Genomic DNA, 20,299 nt, shown 5'->3' on the forward strand with positions numbered 1-20,299 from the left:
ATATATTACCAAGTCATGATGGTCTGTGGCTTGGAGGATAACCTGCAGGTGGTGGTGTTCTCATGCATCTGTTTTTTTTAAATATACTTTTCCAATTCAATCAAATCAAGTCCAATTCAGAATCTCAACAAGTTGAGACATTTCCGATCCAGGCTGGCAAGACAGGGCAAGCGACCAAATTACCCTGTCCTGGGCCTGATCTACATGAGCCAAGCTGATTGGAGGAAGGAAAGCAATACCTCCTCCAAGACTTGAGCTCATTTGCATCTTAGCCAAAAGGCCGAGATGCCACTTTAAAAAATTGCTTCATATGAAACATATGAAGCTTCAGTGTAACCTAATGACCTCAACCAAGTGCGGCCGACCATGGGCTGCCGACCATACTACACTTGATCTTAGCCAAAAGGCCGAGAAGCTTCTATGTTTGACTGTCAATGGGGGCTTTGTTGAGTTGCTGCATTACATCTTGTAGGTGATACACACTACTGTCACTGTGAGTCAATGGTGGAGCAAATGAATGCTGAAGGTGCTGGATGGGGTGCCAATCTAATGGACTACTTTGTCCTGGATGATGTTGAGCTTCTTGAGTGTTGTTGGTGCTGCACTCATCCAGGCAAGTGGAGAGTATTCCATCACACTCCTAACTTGCACCTTTAGATGCTGGACAGGCCTTAGAGAGTTAGAAGTTGAGTTGGCTGCTGAATTCACAGCCTCTTCTCTTATAGCTATAGTATTTATATGGGTAATCCAGCTCAGTTTCTGGTCAATGGTAACCCTCAGGCTGTTGAGAGTGGGGGATTCAGCGATGACAATGCCATTCAATATCAAGGTGAGATGGTTAGATTCTCTCTTGTTGAAGATGGTCATTGCCTGGCACTTATGTGATGTGAATGTTAATTCCACTTGTCAGCCCAAGCCTAAATGTTGTCCAGGTCTTGCAGCGTTTGGACATGAATATTTCAGTAACAGTGGCACAGTGGTTAGCCCTGCTGCCTCACAGCATCAGGGACCCGGATTCGACTGGGGCCCTGGGTTACTGTCTGTGTGGAGTCTGCATATTCTCCCCGTGTCTGTGTGGGTTTCCTCCGGGTGCTTCGGTTCCCACCCACACTCCAAAGATGTGGAGGTTAGGTGGATTACCATCGTAAAGGCGTGGGGTTCGGGGCTAGGGCAGAGGGGAGTGCCTGGATGGATGCCCCTTTAGAGAGTCGATGTAGACTCAGTGGGCTGAATGGCCTCTTTCTGTACAGTAAGTATTCGATGGTTTGATGGTTGCTTCCCTGTCACTGGGTGAAAATCCTGGAACTCCCTCTCTAACAGAATTGTGGGTATACATGCACTGCAGCAACGCCACGCCACCTTCTCAAGGGCAATTAGGGATGGGCAATAAATGCTGTCCTTGCTGGTGATGCCCACATATCATGAACAAATGAGCAAAAATATGCTGCCTTGTGGTCGAGGAGATCGAAGCACTATGATCCTCATTATGATCCTTGTTGGAACTCTGCCAACTCTCTCTGCCATCTCAACTCTATGGGCCCGATTTTACCATTTTCATTCTAAGTGCTGAATCTGGGCGTAATGCAGATCCGACTTAGAAATCTGCTTTCAGGCGCCCCCATACGCTCTCAGCCATCTCCAGTCCCATTCGCGCTGTGGACGGGGCTTAGCGCTGCTGAAACGATCGGAGCTCTGAACTGCGCATGCGCAGTGGAAAAAAAAATTGAAAAAGCGCACCCGTGTCAGATCGCTCCCGGGCCGCTTTCTCCGCTTTCTGCGGCCCGGGAGCGAAAAGTGGGAGTGAGAGTGCACACACACATCGTCACTGTCCCCCTTATCCACCGCCCCCCCCCACTACACACACACATCACTGTCCCCCTTATCCACCCCCCCCACTACACACACACATCACTGTCCCCCTTATCCACTGCCCCCCCCCCACTACACACACACATCACTGTCCCCCTTACCCACCCCCCCCACTACACACACACATCACTATCCCCCTTATCCACCCCCCCGCTACCCACACACATCACTGTCCCCCTTATCCACCCCCCCCGCTACCCACACACATCATTGTCTCCCTTATCCACCCCCCCACTATCCACACACATCACTGTCCCCCTTATCCACCCCCCCACTATCCACACACATCACTGTCCCCCTTATCCACCCCCCCACTACCCACACACACATCACTGTCCCCCATATCCACCCCTCCCCCGGCTACCCAGACCGATCGCCACCCCTGCCCCCTCTCCCCCCACGGATCGACTGCAGAGTGGCAGCGGAGCCCCCAGTTTCCCCCCCCACGCCTCCACCAGAGATCCATCTGCCCCGCCCACCAGAGATCCATTTGCCACCCCCCCCCCGCATCTGGGATACATCTTACCCGTCTCCCTCCTCCCCCTCCCCTCCCCCCCCCCACCCCCGACAACGATCTGGCCTCATTCATCCCCCCCACAGAGAATGGTCTGGCCTCACTCACCCCATCCCCCCAGACAACGATCTGGTCTCACTCATTCCTCCCAGAGAATGGCCTGGCCTCACTCACGCCCACCCCCCAAAGAGGAACAGCTGACCCGCCTCCTCCATCCTCCCCACCAGACAACGATCAGCCCTCCCCCTCCCCTCCCCCCCCCCCCCACCAGACGACAATCTGGCCTCACGACCCTCCCCCCCCCAAACAGAGGATGATCTGACCCGCCTCCCTCCTCCCCCTACCACTGATCTGAGCCAGAGAGCCGTTGGAAGCTCTGAACGCACTCTTTAGCACTCTTCACCCGACTCTACCACATTTTCGCGCCCGTTTTCAGGCGCGACGCAATGGCAAAATCGGGCCCTATGTATCAATATTGCAAAATACGCTGGGAGGCAATCAGAAACAACTTTGCACATTGCCATATAATTGGGGCTTAACGAGCCCTTACAAATCAGAAAGTCATTAATGCTGGGCCGGCATATTAAGTTTTGTGAGACTGGATCACTCTCTTGGGGAATATTAGCAGCTCGGGCAAAAATCAGCGGATGCTGCATATTTGCTAATGTAGCAGCACCTTTAAACTAGGCCTCTCAATGCTTGGCATATGAACATTTACTGCATTCATCTGAAATGTGTTTCATCTGCTACTTAATCAGAGTTGCTAACTCACAACTTAAAATCGTGAACAGGGGAATTACAAATGAATGCTTGAAGATAATAATAAAAATGCCCCAATTTCACTGCACAACTAACTCACAATTAATATGTAATTAGCCCCCATGCTCTAACACACTGATGAATTGTACGGCCAACAAATAACCCAGCTCTGCTTTTAAAGAACTAATCACCTTGAGGTGCATTTATATTGAGTTTATTGGAGTAAAATGTATTCAAATATATCCTAGCCTGGCTGCTCCCTTTCTGTCTGTTTACCAACCCTTGAGATGTCTGCACTCATAGAGGCATAGAAAATAGGAGCAGGAAGAGGCCACACCTGGAGTATTATGGTGTCCTTATCTGAGGAAGAACATAAGAACATAAGAAATAGGAGCAGGAGTAGGCCATCTAGCCCCTCGAGCCTGCCCCGCCATTCAATAAGATCATGGCTGATCTGACGTGGATCAGTACCTTACCCGCCTGATCCCCATAACCCTTAATTCCCTTACCGATCAGGAATCCATCCATCCGCGCTTTAAACATATTCAGCGAGGTAGCCTCCACCACCTCAGTGGGCAGAGAATTCCAGAGATTCACCACCCTCTGGGAGAAGAAGATCCTCCTCAACTCTGTCTTAAACCGACCCCCCTTTATTTTGAGGCTGTGTCCTCTAGTTTTAACTTCCTTACTAAGTGGAAAGAATCTCTCCGCCTCCACCCTATCCAGCCCCCGCATTATCTTGTAAGTCTCCATAAGATCCCCCCTCATCCTTCTAAACTCCAACGAGTACAAACCCAATCTCCTCAGCCTCTCCTCATAATCCAAACCCCTCATCTCCGGTATCAACCTGGTGAACCTTCTCTGCACTCCCTCCAATGCCAATATATCCTTCCTCATATAAGGGGACCAATACTGCACACAGTATTCCAGCTGCGGCCTCACCAATGCCCTGTACAGGTGCATCAAGACATCCCTGCTTTTATATTCTATCCCCCTCGCGATATAGGCCAACATCCCATTTGCCTTCTTGATCACCTGTTGTACCTGCAGACTGGGCTTTTGCGTCTCATGCACAAGGACCCCCAGGTCCCTTTGCACGGTAGCATGTTTTAATTTGTTTCCATTGAGATAGTAATCCCATTTGTTATTATTTCCTCCAAAGTGTATAACCTCGCATTTATCAACGTTATACTCCATTTGCCATATCCTCGCCCACTCACTCAGCCCATCCAAATCTCTCTGCAGATCTTCTCCGTCCTCCACACGATTCACTTTTCCACTTATCTTTGTGTCGTCTGCAAACTTTGTTACCCTACACTCCGTCCCCTCCTCCAGATCATCTATATAAATGGTAAATAGTTGCGGCCCGAGTACCGATCCCTGCGGCACGCCACTAGTTACCTTCCTCCAACCGGAAAAACACCCATTTATTCCGACTCTTTGCTTCCTGTCGGATAGCCAGTCCCCAATCCACTTTAACACACTACCCCCAACTCCGTGTGCCCTAATCTTCTTCAGCAGCCTTTTATGGGGCACCTTATCAAACGCCTTTTGGAAATCCAAAAACACCGCATCCACCGGTTCTCCTCCATCAACCGCCCTAGTCACATCTTCATAAAAATCCAACAAGGATGACCTTGTTATCGAGCGAGTACAGCGAAGGTTTACCAGACTGATTCCTGGGATGGCAGGTCTGTCATATGAGGAGAGGCTAAGCCGGTTAGGATTATATTCACTGGAGTTTAGAGGAGTGAGAGGGGATCGCAAAGAAACCTATAAAATTCTAACAGGGTTAGACAGGGTCGTTTCAGAAAGAATGTTCCCAATGGTGGGGGAGTCCAGAACTAGGGGTCATAGTTTCAGGATAAGAGGTATATCTTTTAGGACTGAGGTGAGGAGAAATCTCTTAACCCAGAGAACGGTGAGTGTGTGGAATTCACCACCACAGAATGTAGTTGAGGCCAAAATGTGTGATTTCAAGAAAAAATTAGATATCGTTCCAGGGGCTAAAAGGATCAAGGCATATGGGAGGAATCAGGGATCAGGATATTGAATTTGGTGATGAACCATGACCAAAATGAATGACAGAGAAGGCTTGAAGGGCCAAATGGCCAACTCCTGCTTCTGTTTTTTTTTCTATGTCTAAAGGGCACCAGTGAATCAGCGTCATGGTCACCCTTACTTAAAGCGATCAAGCGATATGGGGATCAAGAGATAGAATTTGATGATCAGCCATGATCATAATGAATGGAGGAGCAGGCTCGAAGGACCAATTGGCTTCTCCTGCTTCTAGTTTTGATGTAACATAAGACATAGGGGCAGGAGGAAGCCATATAACTCCTACAGCCCAGTCCACCCTTCAATAAAAACATGGCTGATTTCATCTTGTTCTCAACTCCACTTTTTTGCCTGTCCCTAAGCCAATGATAGCCTTGTGGATCAACAATCTGTCTAACTCAGCCTCGAATGAACCAGACTGCATTGCTCTCTGGGGTATCGAATCCCAAATATTAGCAAAACAAGGGAGAGAAAATTCCTCTATCTTCTGTTTTAAATGGGAGATGCCTTATCCTGAAACTGTGCCCCCTCAGTCTAGACTCTCCCACATGGAGAAACAGGATCAGCATTGACCCTGTCAAGCCACCCCAGAATCTTATATGTTTCAATAAGGTCACCTCTCATTCACCTAAACTTGTAATGATGCGCCCTACAGACTGCGTCAGGAACACAAAAGATATATATTATCAAGGAAAAACTGTACATCCCACTGGCTGCTCTGGTACCTACATGCCTACAACATATCTTTTGGATGTCTTCTCTCAAGGTAAAACTCCACCCTATGGGGTAATTATCCACTCCCATTCTGAATGTGTCCCTCATTTCAGATTACTCTTTTCTGCTGTGTTGCCCTCAAAGGAACAATCACCACAAAACTCCAATAGGTATTGATCCAACCTGCTCAACCTTTCCTCAGAAGAAAATCCCTTCACTCCAGGAGTCAACCTAATGAAAGATCTCTGAACCATTTCCAGTACAAGCATATCCCTCCTTAGGTGTGGTGACCAAAACAGTGCCTGTTGCTCAAGGTATAGTCTCACAAACAGCTTATAGAGTGGTAACAAGACTTTCTTATTTTTATACTCCATCTTCTTTTTACTAAAAGCCAATATCCCATTTTGTATTCCTAATTACTTGTACCTGCGTGCTAAGTTTTTTGTGGCTCATGTCCAGGATGTCCAGATCACTCCGTACTGTAGCATTCTGTAATGTCACTCCAAGGGGAGGCAATGGCCTAGTGATATTATTGCTAGACTATTAATCCAGAAACTCAGCTAATGTTCTGGGGATCTGGGTTCAAATCCCACCACAGCAGATGGTGGAATTTGAATTCAAAGAACCGTACAGCATGGGAATAGGCCTTTCGACCCACCAAGTCTGTGCCAACACAGATGCTTCTCTAATCTAATATTTTCTTGCCTCTACATGGTCCATATCCCTCTATTCCCTCGCTATTCTATCCAGATGCGTCTTGAATGTTGTTATAGAATCTGCTTCCACCACCTCCTCCGGCAGCACGTTCCAGGCATTCACCACCCTCTGTGTGAAAAACCTGCCCCTTACATCTCTTTTAAACTATCCCATTCACACTTTCAAGCTACGCCCCCGAGTAATTGACCCTTCGACTCTGGAAAAAGACTCTGACTATCCACTCTATCCAAGCCTATCATAATCTTGTAAACCTCTACCAGGTCCCTCCTCATCCTCCGACGCTCCAATGAAAACAATCCAAGTTTCTTCAACCATTCTTCATAGTCCATATCCTCCAAGCCAAGCAACATCCAGGTAAATCTCTTCTGCACCCTTTCCAATGCATCAACATCCTTCTGGTAGTGTGGCGACCAGAATCATATACAATACGCCAAATGCTGCCTAACCAAAGTCTTATACAGCTGCAACGTGAATTTCCAATTCCTATACTCGACTAATGAAGGCCGGAATGCCATACGCCTTCTTGACCACCTTGTTCAATAAAAAATATCTGGAGTTAAGAACCTATTGATGACCATGAAACCGTTGTCGATTGTCAGAAAACCCCATCTGGTTCAGTGATGTCCTTTAGGGAAGGAAATCTGCCATCCTTACCTGGTCTGGCCTACATGTATCTCCAGACCCACAGCAATGCGGTTGACTCTCAACAGCTCTCAGGCAACTAGCGATGGGCAATAAATGCTGCCCAGCCAGTGACACCCATGTCCCACAAGTGAAAATAAAAATGTAAACTATACTTTTCTGTTCTATTCCCTTCAAAGTGGACAGCTTCACATTTCTCCACATTGTACCCCATCTTCTAATTATTTTGCTCACTCACAGCCTATTTATTTCACTTTACAGATTTTCTACAACAACTTTTGCATCATCAATAAATTTGGCTGCAGTGGGTGGGACTCCCGCCATTGACGCAGCCCGCCATTGTCTGGCAGCAGTTTCTCCTGGTCACACCACTGTCAATGGAACTTCCTATTTTATGCACTCCCCGCCAAGGGTTTCCCGATACTGGGGGTTCACTGTCGCCAAAACTGGAAGATCCCAACACCTGGAACAGCAGAAATATTCCCACCAAAACAAATGGGCTGGGATTCTCAGGCCGCTCACACCCCACCACTGCTGCCCAGTGAAAACAGAGAATTTGGAGCTCAACCAAACTTCTATTTGCTGAAGTAGGAACGGATAATCTTAGCTTTGGGCGAGTTCAGATAACCTGGCCCTTGGTCTCTTCATCTAAGTCATTAGCATAAATTGTAAATAGTTGAGAGGGCCTATCATTGATCAATGTACACCCGACTAGCACATCCCTGGCTTCTTTCATTCCCAGTAAGAAGTCTCACAACACCAGGTTAAAGTCCAACAGGTTTATTTGGTAGCAAACGCCACTAGCTTTCGGAGCGCTGCTCCTTCGTCAGGTGAGTGGGAGGTCTGTCATTCTTTCGTTCTTTCATCTGTCGTTCTTTCATTCCACCATATTTTCTTCAGCCACCTGGGCCCGAAACTCTAGAATTCTCTCCCTCAACATTCCTACACCTCTCTCGGTAAAGTTGGGCGTGAGACCATTAACGCGATCCGCGCCCATGTCTGCGCAGATGGCCACTTTACCGAGGCCCGGGAATGGCCACAATCTGATTCGCGCCTGAAACGGGCGCAACGACGATTTAAATGCATTTGTATGCATTTCAATTGAATTAATGAACTGTCCGCCCAACTTTATCAGCATTTCCCCCTTTACCACCGCGTTCGCCAATCCGGAATTGCGCCGAAATGGATGTGATAAATAAAAGTCTGTTTTGGGACCTCCAGCTGCTGAAGAGGTGATTTCAGAGTTTCCAACAGCTCTTTGACTCAGATCGGTGGTAGGGGCGGTGGAGGGGGGGGGGGGGGCCTGATCATTCTCTGGTGAGGGGGGTGAGGGAGGAGGAAGGCCCGATCGTTGTCTGGTTGAGGGAGGCAGAGGAGGGTAGATCATTGTCTGGTTGGGGGGGGAGGCCCGATCATTCTCTGGTGAGGGGGTGTGGAAGGAGGAGGAGGTGGGTCAGGTGTATTTCTGGGGGGAGGGGGGCAGAGGAGGGGAGTGAGGCCAGATTGTTGTCTGGTTTGGGGGTGGGGGGGAAGGAGGGAAGCAGGTAAGATGTATCTCTGGTGCGGGGGGGGAGGCCCGATTGCTCACTGGTGGGGGGTGGGGGGAGACCAAATGGATCTCTGGTTGGAGGGGGGGTTGTAGGGGGGTCCGCTGCCACTCTGCGGGCGATCGGTAGGGGGGAAGGGGTAGTGGCTCGCGATCGGTCTGGGTAGCGGGAGGGGTGGGTGGATAAGAGGGACAGTTATGTTGTAGGGGTGGGGTGATGGCTGTGGGGGCCATCTCTCCCGCTTTTCGCTCCCGGGCCGCTTTATCCGCTTTTTGCGGGCCGAGAGCGATCTGACACGGGCGTGCTTTTTCAAATTTTTTCTAACTGCACATGCGCAGTTCAGAGCTCTGATTGTTTCAGGCACGCTAAGCCCCACCCAAAGCGTGATCCAGACCCGCAATTGTTTTTCAAGCTAAGTGCTCATGGGGGCACTTGAAAGCAGATTTCTAAGTCAGATTTGAATTGCGCCCAGATTCAGCACTTAGAATGAAAATGGTAAAATCGGGCCCTTAGTGTTGTATATTTTCTATATCTCAGGGCAATGCATAGCTGACACTGGACTCGAAGTGTGCAATAGATTCTTTTGAGTTTTTAAATATCTCTGAAGTCACAAAATGTCTACCCTCATGCTCATATCCCGCCTTCTAATAGCGTCTGCGGTATTTGTTCACTTTGCTCTGAGTGCGCACAATCAAACAAGCATAGTGAGCATAGGTCAGATCCCAGACTCACATAATCAAACACAGACAAATAAAGACTCCACATCAGTGTTGAAGTTTGCTTAATAATGCTCCAACAAAGTGTTGTGAAGAATGAAAACTTTAAAACCTGGAAACTGAGGCAATTGGGATCAGGAGAATTATACAAGTTACGATATGAGTTATCTTGACAACAGTAACTTTGAGAGTAACATTGAATTATATTAATCACGTAAAGCTACTGACAGCATCTCTCCTTCAAAAGAATTAATACCATCTCAACTCTGATATTAAAGAGTTACAGCGTATATAAAAGACAATAGTCAGCTTGTACTTTTTAACGAGTCTGAACTGGTTGATGTTTTGTGTAGCAGAATGCAGAACGATTTGTACCTCAGATATTGGCTTTTCCAACCAGCCTGACACTATTATTGCACCTGTAGATGTAATAATGTTGTACGGTCTGTGCAAGGCATTAAAAGAGGATTCACAGTGTTGCCCAACCACAAAATATAGCCATCAGAGCAGAGGAATGGGATTGCATTGTGTATTCTCTATGCCTACAACTCCTTTGCAGCAAAGACATGAACCTCTACCAGGCAGCAACAACAAAATGGATTTGCCAATTGCAACTTTTTAAAAATTTGTTCACAGAAAGTGGCTAGGCCAGCATTTATTGCCCATCCATAATTGTCCTTGGGAAATTGCCTCGTTCAGATAGTTTCTCGGCTCTATCTTCTCCACATCATCCATCATACTGCAAATGTGAGATATGCTGAATCCATACTGCTACTTTTCTCACCTTTCAATCACACTCCCATGTGATGAATATCCTGCCCTTGTTTATCCTCTGCACTCTTCTTCTCAATCCACCTCAACCCCCTCCATCCACCTCTCCCTCATTGCCTCTCTCTCTCAACCCAGCTTTATTCTCCCCATCCATATCTCCCCACAGCCTCTCCCTGTCCACCCAGCTTTATCCACTCCCTCATAGCCCGGCCCACTCCATCTACCTCCCTGGCATCATTCAAGTTCTGCTGTATTTCACATTGCCAGGCAGTGAAGGTTAGAAATAAAGCATAATATTTGCTCACTTTGCAACCTTTTACTTGCAGGGTTGCACGTTACACACATGTATCTCCAAAACCCAGCGACCACAATTTCACAATCTACTCCGAAGTGCAGAAACACAAGTGAATCCCCAGTTTTACCCACCACTTGAGTGCAATTGACATGTGCAAACCCACTGAGGTGCCTCTATCTGAACAGGTGCAGGAACTTGGTACGGAGAAAGGATGTGACCTCTGCGATCCCCTCCTCTTCCTCAGAGATTAACAGCGGTCCACTGGGGTCGATGACTTCTTGGGCTGCTGAACCTTCATAGGGACAACAATAACATTTATTTAATCTCAAACACAAATGCGCAATACTCCAGACATGTGTGGATTGGACTGACTCGCCTTGCTGTAAGTGCAATAGAAGCTGATCTGGAGGCCACGGATTGCTGTGTTTAAATAGAAAACTCAGTTCGATACATTTATAGAGGAAAATAGGGAGTTCCAGACAATTGACTTGGACCAAGTAGCTCCATAAAGAGAGGAGAATTCCAGCTATGGAATAGATGCCAAGGGATTGTCTACATGTGGTTGGAGTGTACTCAGCAATGCCAATCCTTGGGTCACGAGGTTGTGTTGACAGGGATATAGCATGGACCTGGGCTGGGACCTGTGCAGCCAGTCACAGAGGATAAATAATTTGTTTCCCAGAATAAGCACATTGCTAAAATCCTACAAAGAAAAAGCCACAGTTAAAAGGTGCCATATCTGTTGGATTGAGCTTAAAGTAGAAGCTCATATTATTTAGAATCTGATCAGTGTATCTATCTAATCATTACTGTTTGTACGTGTTTTGTTGAAGTTTATAAAGTAAAAATTCTTTTGGCATTTCAATTTCATCTTGGATTCCTGCCAGGTGTTTCCTTCCCCTTGGTTCTTTCACACATTACATTCGTTTAATGATTACGGCCCATCAAGTCAGACCTTAACAAGTGTCTGACTTGGCTGGTATTCTCATAGCTGTGATCACCATGATCCCCCCTCAACCCACGACCACCTTGCTAAATGGGATAGATTTCAAACAGATTTAACAACTCAAAACTGGGCATCCATGAGGCTATGTGGGCCATCAGCAGCAGCAGAATTGTACTCGACCACAATCTGCAACTACATGACCCAGAACTCTCCCATTACTGCTAAACCAGGAGATTAACCCTGGTTTAATGAAGAGTGTAGGGGTTCATGCCAGCAGCAACTCAAAGGCAGACCTAAAAATGAAGTGACAACCCAGTTAAGCTGCCACACGGGGCCAGTCACATGCTGGATAGCAGGAGCAGCAAGTGATAGACGGAGCTAAGCGTTTTCACAACCAACGGATCAGATCTAAGCCCTGCCATATACAGCTGTGAATGGTGGTGGACAATTAGACAGCTCACTGGAGGAGGAGGCTCCACAAATATCTCCATTGTCACTGATGGGGGAGTCCAGCACTTTGGTGCTAAATATAAGGTTGAAGCACTCAAAGCAATCTTAAGTTAGAAGTGCCAAGTGGCTGATCCATCTCGGCCTTCTCCGGAGATCCCCAGTATCACAGATGTCAATCTTCAGCCAATTTAATTCACTCCACGTGATATCAGGAAACAGCTGAAGGCATTGGATACTAGGAGAAGGCAGATGAATCCAAGAAACTGCTGCTGGTGAAACTTGTGAGGCTCCAGAAGCAAGCAGCAATTCTCAATGGTAGTTTCCTGGAAGGCTGAATGAATATTCGAATTAACAACATCAAAAATTTACTTTTACAACGCTTATAATATAAGAGGATGCTCCAAGCTGACACTTCACAGGAGCATGAACAAGCAGAAAATGACATCAGGCTACAGAAGGAAACATTAATTCAGATGACCAAAAATTAGTCCAGTTCAGTTCCTGGTCAATGGTAACCCCCAAGATATCGATAGTGAGGGATTCAGCAATGCCATTGAATATTAAGGGGAGATGATTAGATCCTGTCTTGTGGAGATGGTCATTGCCTGGCACTGGTGTGGCACAAATGTTACTTTCCAAGCCTGGATGTTGCCCAGGGTTTGCTGACAAAACAACAGAACTCTGCATTAATTCAGATCAAAAAAACCACTGCATCAATTAAGATCAATTATGTTGCTGCAGTAACAATACAGTGACTCTGGATCCAGACAAAACAGTTCCAATAAAATGGAAGGGACTGGTAAACACATTCAGCACAGAAACATGACTGAAATACATTTCTTAAAGGCACTGTACTGTCACACTTGAAGAATCTCACACTGCACGAGGAGGCTGTTCAGCCTGTCATGCCTGTACTGCCTCTTTTAAAGAGCCATCTTTCAACAATATTTCTGCTGATGTTATTTTTCCATGGCTGATTGTTGCAGAGTCGTTATGGGGGAATGTGAAAAGGGTGCGGCATGATGAGAGGATGAATAAGGTCATCGTTTCATAAAACTCATCTTCGAATACAAAACCCATTATGTAATAAGTGTCAGATGTAGTTCAGTGTGGGTAATGTTCTTTCCTCTGAACCTTGAGGGTCCAAACTCGGATCTGGAGACTTGATGATCTAATCTAGGCTGACAGTCCAGCATGAAAAAAGGGCAGCATCGTCAGAGGCCAGTTGATGGCTGAAAATCTAAACCAAGAAGTTGTCTGCCTCTTCAGGGGGATGTAAAATATCCCAAGGAAGAACAGAGAATTCTCCTTGCAGCCCTAGGACAATATTTACCCCTCAACAAATATCACGAAAGAACAAATTATCTGATCAATATCTCATTGTTTGTTGTGGAGTCTTGCTGTGTTAAAATTTGACCTCTACATTACAACAGCAACTTCAAAAGTTGGCAGTTGGCTGTGTAGAACTTCAGGAAATTTTGAGGTCATGAAAAGAACAATAGAAATAAAAACAAGTTTTTATTTACTTTAATGATAAACATAGAAACAGGAGTTGGACATCCCATCTCTCCAACTTGCTCTGCACACCCAATTTGATTGGGGCTTATCCATATCTTAACTCCATTCAGCCGCCTGGCTTCTGTAACCCTTAATATCCTCGCTTTACAGAAATATATCAGTCTTGGCTTCAATGCTTTCATCAGCTTCAGAACGTCTCCTGAAAATGCACAGGGCTTCTGACGAGCACTGCCTTAATATCTCACCCGCAAAGCGTCCCTCACGCTCGAAGCTTGCTACATTTAGATTTAAGCTGCGACTAGGGATTGAAGGAATCCGATTGCAGATTTATTGAAAGATGTCTATGTGCCCCCTCAAGCTCAATGCAGTGTTCCCCTTAACCGTACTGTTGCTCCAATAAATATGAAATGAAATATCGCATTGCAACTCCTGGGTAGCAGAGCACCATCCCTTGAGTCTGCAGTTGTTAAGTATTCCTGTGAGAGCTAGCATTTGCAACCTCCAGATTCTGACGCCAGTTTTTTGAAGAAAAGTCAATACTTTACATCTGGCAGTTCACACGAGAGATGAAGCTTCCTGATGACTTGGCACTTTTTCACCAGCACGGCTACAAATAATTGGAATTAAATTCCCTTCAATTTGTTACCTTTTTTTTTAAATTTACTGTCCTCGCTATAGACTTTGAGCTAATGTTTTCTGTGATTTTGCTCCCCGCCCTATCTCCGGTCGTTTATTTATACCAGAGAAGAACTAAGCTATAAAGAGGCTCACATTTATCTCTGCTCTGTTCCTGACTCAACTAGAAAATCCTCTTAACCAAGCACCTTTCATATTTCTTACTGATAGTTTAAAATAAAAAAAGCAAAGCACTTTTCAAATGTGTATGGTTGAAATTACATTCTCCCTCTTGAGATCTGAGGACACAGCTCATGGATTGGGGTAGATTCTGTACTGTCCCTTCCCAATTTCGTCGAGTCATAAAGCACAGAAGAGGCCCTTCGTCCCATCGAGGCTTTGCATTTCCCATAAAGCAAAAAAAACCCACAATGATTCGCTCACTTTTAATCAGGATATCAGCAAAAGTGAAAATCTGTGCTTTAAAATATACCATTTGTAACAGAACCGGAATTCAGGTCAGTTGTGGCTAAGAACCATAGAATCATAGAATCTCTACAGTGCAGAAGGAGGCCATTCAGCCCATCAGGTCTGCACGAACTCTCTCAAGCAGCATCTTACTCAGGCTCCCATCACCGTAGCCCCACATATTTATCATGGCCAATCAACGTAACCTGCACACCTTTGGACTGTGGGAGGAAACCAGCGCACCTGGAGGAAACCCACGCAGACACGGGGAGAATGTGCAAACTCCACACAGATAGTCAACAAAGGCCAGAATTGAATACAGGTCCCTGGCGCCAAGGGGCAACAGTGCTAAGCACTGTGCACCGTGCCACCCTTTGTTAGTAGCACTCTCACTTTTGGAGCCAGAACATTAATAGATTTATGTCCCATTCCTGAAGCATGAGCATTAAATCTAGGTTACATTTCAACATAGAAATATAGAAACTAGAAGCAGGAGTAGGTCATTCAGCTCTTCGAGCCTGCTCCGCCATTCATTTTGACCATGGCTGATCATCGAATTCAATATCCTGATTCCCCCTTCACCCCATATCCCTTGATCCCTTTAGCCCCAAGAGCTCTATCTAATTTCTTCTTGAAATCACACAACATTTTTGTCTCAACGACATTCTGTGGTAATGAATTCCACACATTCACCACCCTCCGGGTGAAGAAATTGCTCCTCACCACAGTTCTATCCTCAAACTATGACTCCTAGTTCTGGACTCCTCCGCCATTGGGAACATTCTTTCTGAATCTACCCTGCCTAACCCTGATAGAATTTAACATGTTTCTATGAGATCCTCTCTCGCTCTTCTAAACTCCAGTGAATATAATCCTAACCAATTTAGTCTCTCTTCATATAACAGACCTACCATCCCAGGAATCAGCCTGGTAAACCATTGCTGTACTTTCTCTATAGCAAGGACATCCTTCCTTAGATAAGGACACCAAAACTGCAGACAGTACTCCAGGTGTGGCCTCATCAAAGTCCTATACAATTGCAGCAAAACATCCTTATCCCTATAGAGTTGGACAGATTTTAAATTGGTAATGGGTTGAAGGGTTATGAGGAGAAGGCAGGAAATGGGGATGAGGAGCATATCAGCCATGATAGAATGGCGGAGCAGACTCGATGGGCCAAATGGCCTAATTCTGCTCCTATATCTTGTGAACTAATGAGCTTATGAATCCAAATGAGCCAATGTCCAAATGGACAAGATCCTGCATCCTTATCTCTTATGTCAATGACAGAATTATTTGGATGCCTTATTTAACTATTATGAATGTTTCATTGGATGAAGTGAGGAGATTGCCTCTAGATTCATGGTAAATAATAGCAGAGGAGGCAGCCATCTAGCCCATCAGATTTCAGCTGGCTGAATGAGATTCATTTTTCAGCCACTGGCAGGCGCCCTGTAGATCATGGTATTTCTAATGATAACCATGTGCTTCATGTTTCTGCCTCTAACCACCACCACCACCACACGCCCACCCCCCCCCCCCCCCCACCCCCCCACCCCCCCCTATTCTTTGGTTAAAATAATTCCTCCAGAACTCCCCTTTAATCCTTCAGCCTTTCACTTTAATCCATGTCCCCTGGAGTCTCCTCTGCTTTCAGAAATGGGTCCTTCCATTTCCACTCTGTCAACGCCCCCTCATTATTTTATCTACTTCAACTAAATCTTCCCTCAGCCTCCTCTATTCTCATCAGTAAAAAGCCCAGCCTATCCAATCTTGAAGCTCTTGGCAGAGTTAAAAATGAAAGAGTAAGAGAAAAAAGTGGTAATATGAAGCACATGGGTTCAGTGAGTAGCCTTACAGGCAAGAACAAAAAAAATGCAAAATGGTATTAGAAAACATATCTGCCGTTTAGGAAAAGTCAGACTCTTGAAATAAAAATCTGTGGTATTAAAAAATGGGACCGGACAGAACAGGTGCAGTGAAAAGAGGAAGCACTTCAGGCTCAATAGCATGTGAACTGGTTGCTTCAACAATGAATTGTTTGATCGGCCCTGGAGCTGCCAGTCATAAAAGGCATTAGGAGCAAATGAACCATCAGTTCTTTGTGTAAACAAACCTCAGCCAATCCCCTCTCTGATCTGCTCTAGAGCTGTCAATCAAAGCAGTTCGGGCTTATTCAAGCTAAAAAGGGGATCATTCGAGTGTAATTAAATGCAGCTGCCCTTCAAAGCACTTCAAAGACATTTCAGGACTGTGAGAGATTATGAGAGAAAGCAACTGGATCTCCCAAGTGAAGCTGACAGCTTCTTCACTCAAAGCATTTCAAATAGGTCTGGTAACACCTGGGGCTTCTGAAATCAACCAGTGGCAATCGTTACTGTAGCATAGAGTACTGTTATGATTTTGAAGGCTTTCAATTGTTCAGGAGGCATGGATTTTAATGTGACCAGGCCACTTCAATGGCTTTACAGAACACAAACAATAATAAATATTTTTTTAACCGGAAAAGTGCCTGAAATCACCATGTGAAGAGTGATTTCCTCGTTATCCAGCAATCAGGAGAAGTCAAGCCACGAGAGCCCACTCCCAGGGAGAACCCCAAGGTTAACTCCTTCCCCACAACCCAAGACCGCTCAACCCCCAGGTCCCTTGTGGGTCCTCCTCTGCAGCCTGGCAGGAGCAGAGGAGCCCATGGGCACAGTTGGAGGCTGTACTTACCTCCATGTCAGGACCAGGGGTAATTGGCTCTTGTGGGACTTCTTGCTGAGGGGGCAGGAGCATCCCAGTGAGCCATTGAATCAGGTTTCCAGCCCATTAATGGTCTTCAGATGCACTTAAATGAATTTTGACTGGGTTCTTGCCCGCTCTGGGTGAGTACCTGATCTGGCTGGGAGCAGCGGGCTGGGAGAATCACAATGAGTCTGATGCCCAGCGAGAATCCAGATTGACCTTCATGCCCGACTCAATGGGCCATCATTAATCCCGGTTGGGGCTAGCAGCCCCAGAGGATTGCCCCCAGAATTTTCACAGTGCAGAAAGAGGCCATTTGGCCCATTGAATCTGCACTGGCTCTCTCAAAGAGCATTCTACTTAGTCCCACTCCCCTGCCTTTTCCTTTCAATCTGATACATTTTGGACAAGGTACCCCATATGAGGCTTACCTGGTGTCTTATACAAGTTCAAAATGACCTTCATAGTCTTGAACTCAATACTCCGATTAATAAAGCCTAACATACTTTCTGCCAAAGTGAATCATCTCACATTTCTCTGCATTGAACTTCATCAACCACTTGCCTTTCCAACCCATCAACATGGTTACGTCTTTTTGAATTTCAAGACCATCCTTGTAGCAGTTGGCACTGTTTTTGATCTTCGTATGATCTGCAAATTTTGGAATCATGCCCGAACACCACAGTTTAGGACACTAATAGATATCAGGAAGAGCAAAGGGTCCCAATGCCAACCCCTGGGAAACGCCACTACAAACCATCCCCCAACCTGGTAAACAATCAATCTACTCACTGCCGGTTTATTGGAGAAGCATTAACTTGCAGGAGGAACACTTCTCCAGTGATACAAACTAATGCTCAGTTGCAGATCATATCTTTTGTAAATATTTTGATCAGGTTAGATTACGGGATTTTTCTTTGTTGATTTAGTGATCTTAGAGTCAGGGAGCAATGTCTGCACAGAATAATTAATTCTCCCAGGGGGAAATGCGTGCTTCTGAGAACTCAATATTGGTTTGGGCCAACTGGAGGTTACCTCTGCCAAGAGATTAACCTCAAGCTGTCAGATGTGTGCTTCTTTCTCTTTTGCTGGCTCTATATTTCTTTGCCATCACTATCAGAGTTTTGCAATCAGTATTAACATTAGCAGACTGGATGGAAAAGGTCAAGTGGCTCATTTTCCATTCATTAATGTCATGTATATCTCCATGAATTTCACTGAAGAGATAGATTAACAAAAGATGACATTAATGATCTCATCAAATCGGAAAACACGATTCCAGTATTTTACTCATGTACACTGATGGACTTAATGCCTCACATGTCTGCATGAAAGGAAATGTAAACCCTTGCACACATTGAAAGTTAAGAATCCCTCGTTGGGAAAGTGTTAATATTCATGGTACATGTGTTTGCTACATTCCAAATGCTTGTATTGCAAGTACTAAATTCGAAAATTTCAGAATTAAATAGTGCATTCCACGATCTCAGGACATCCCAAAGTACTTTACCCACAATGAAGATTTTTTTTGTACCTTGTAGAAATGCAGCACCCAATTTGCTCCCAAAAACCTCAATGAGGTAAATGACTGACTAAACTGGTCAGTAATGTGGGATTAAGGATAGACTCTGGACAGAACACCTCTGCTTTTCTTCAGAATAGTGACTGTGGGATCTTTGACAGCACCTGAGAGGCCAAACGGAGACTCAGTTTAATGCCTTGTCCACAACGAGGGGGTCATAGTTTGAGGATAAGGGTTAAACCTTGTAGAACTGAGGTGAGGAGACATTTCTTCACCCAGAGGTGTGGGGGGGGGGATGAATGTGTGGAATTGGGCAGCACGGTGGCACAGTGGTTAGCACTACTGCCTCACAGCGCCAGGGGCCCAGCTTCAGTTCCGGCATCAAGTCACTGTCTGTGTGGAGTCTGCATGTTCTCCCGCGTCTGCATGTGTTTCCTCTGGCTGCTCCTGTTTCCTATGGGTGCTCTTGTTTCCTCTGGGTGCTCTGGTTTCCTCCCACAGTCCAAAGATGTGTGGGTTAGGTTGATTGGCCATGCTAAATTGACCCTCGTGTCAGGGGGATTAGCAGGGTAAATGTGTGGTGTTACAGGAATAGGGCCTCGGTGGGATGTGGTCGGTACAGACTCAATGGGCCGAATGGCCTCCTTCTGTACTGTAGAGATTCTAGGGATTCTATGAATTCACTACCACAGAATGTAGCTGAGGCAAAAACGTTGTCTGATTACAAGAAGGAATTAGATATAGCTCTTGGGACTAAAGAGATCAAGGGATATGGGAGAAAGGTGGGATCAGGATATTGAATTCGATGATCGGCCATGATCAAAATGAATGGCAGAGCAGGCCCAAAAGGCCGAATGGCCTCCTCCTGCTTCTAGTTTCTGTGTTTCTATGTTTACAAGACTGCACTAGCAGCAAAGCAGCACTCCTTCAGGACTGATCTGGGTGTGTGCTTGTTTTGGTTCAGTTCAACTAAAAATTTTGTACCTTATAAATATTGCGCAGATGAATCAAAAATGTATTCGCCTGTTGGAAAAGAAAACTTACAGCTCAATGTTTTAGATTAAAAATCAGATGCTAATACATTCAAATGAACCTACAGTGTTTATTGCCAAATTTCTCAGCAATTATGATCAAATTTGCATACAAATGGACGGCTAGACTAATCTGCAATAAAAAGAGATGTAGATACAATTCAAATTAGATGGCTGAAAAAATTGTTAGTGTATAATTGAGCGCCTAAAATTATATCCACCAAAATCTAATAATTAACATTAATCAATGTCTTAGAAAACAATTTCAATGAACATCATTCATTTATACGTTGAGCATGCCATGTAATTCACAAGCCATTCAATTGACTTTCCCACAAAGTAAAGGCATGCATGATTCATACTCCATCAGCATTTTTGTGAATTAGAATCATAAAGCATTCAGACCATGTTGCTGGG

At 45.5% G+C, this 20,299-nt stretch overlaps 1 pseudogene; it reads right to left on the bottom strand.

Moving 5' to 3' along the window:
- Positions 1-205: 205 nt before the first annotated feature.
- On the bottom strand, positions 206-419 carry LOC144493295 (U2 spliceosomal RNA; annotated as a pseudogene).
- Positions 420-20,299: the final 19,880 nt, after the last annotated feature.

This window comes from Mustelus asterias, chromosome 4 (assembly GCF_964213995.1).
Source record: "Mustelus asterias chromosome 4, sMusAst1.hap1.1, whole genome shotgun sequence".
NCBI classification, from domain to species: Eukaryota; Metazoa; Chordata; class Chondrichthyes; order Carcharhiniformes; family Triakidae; genus Mustelus; species Mustelus asterias.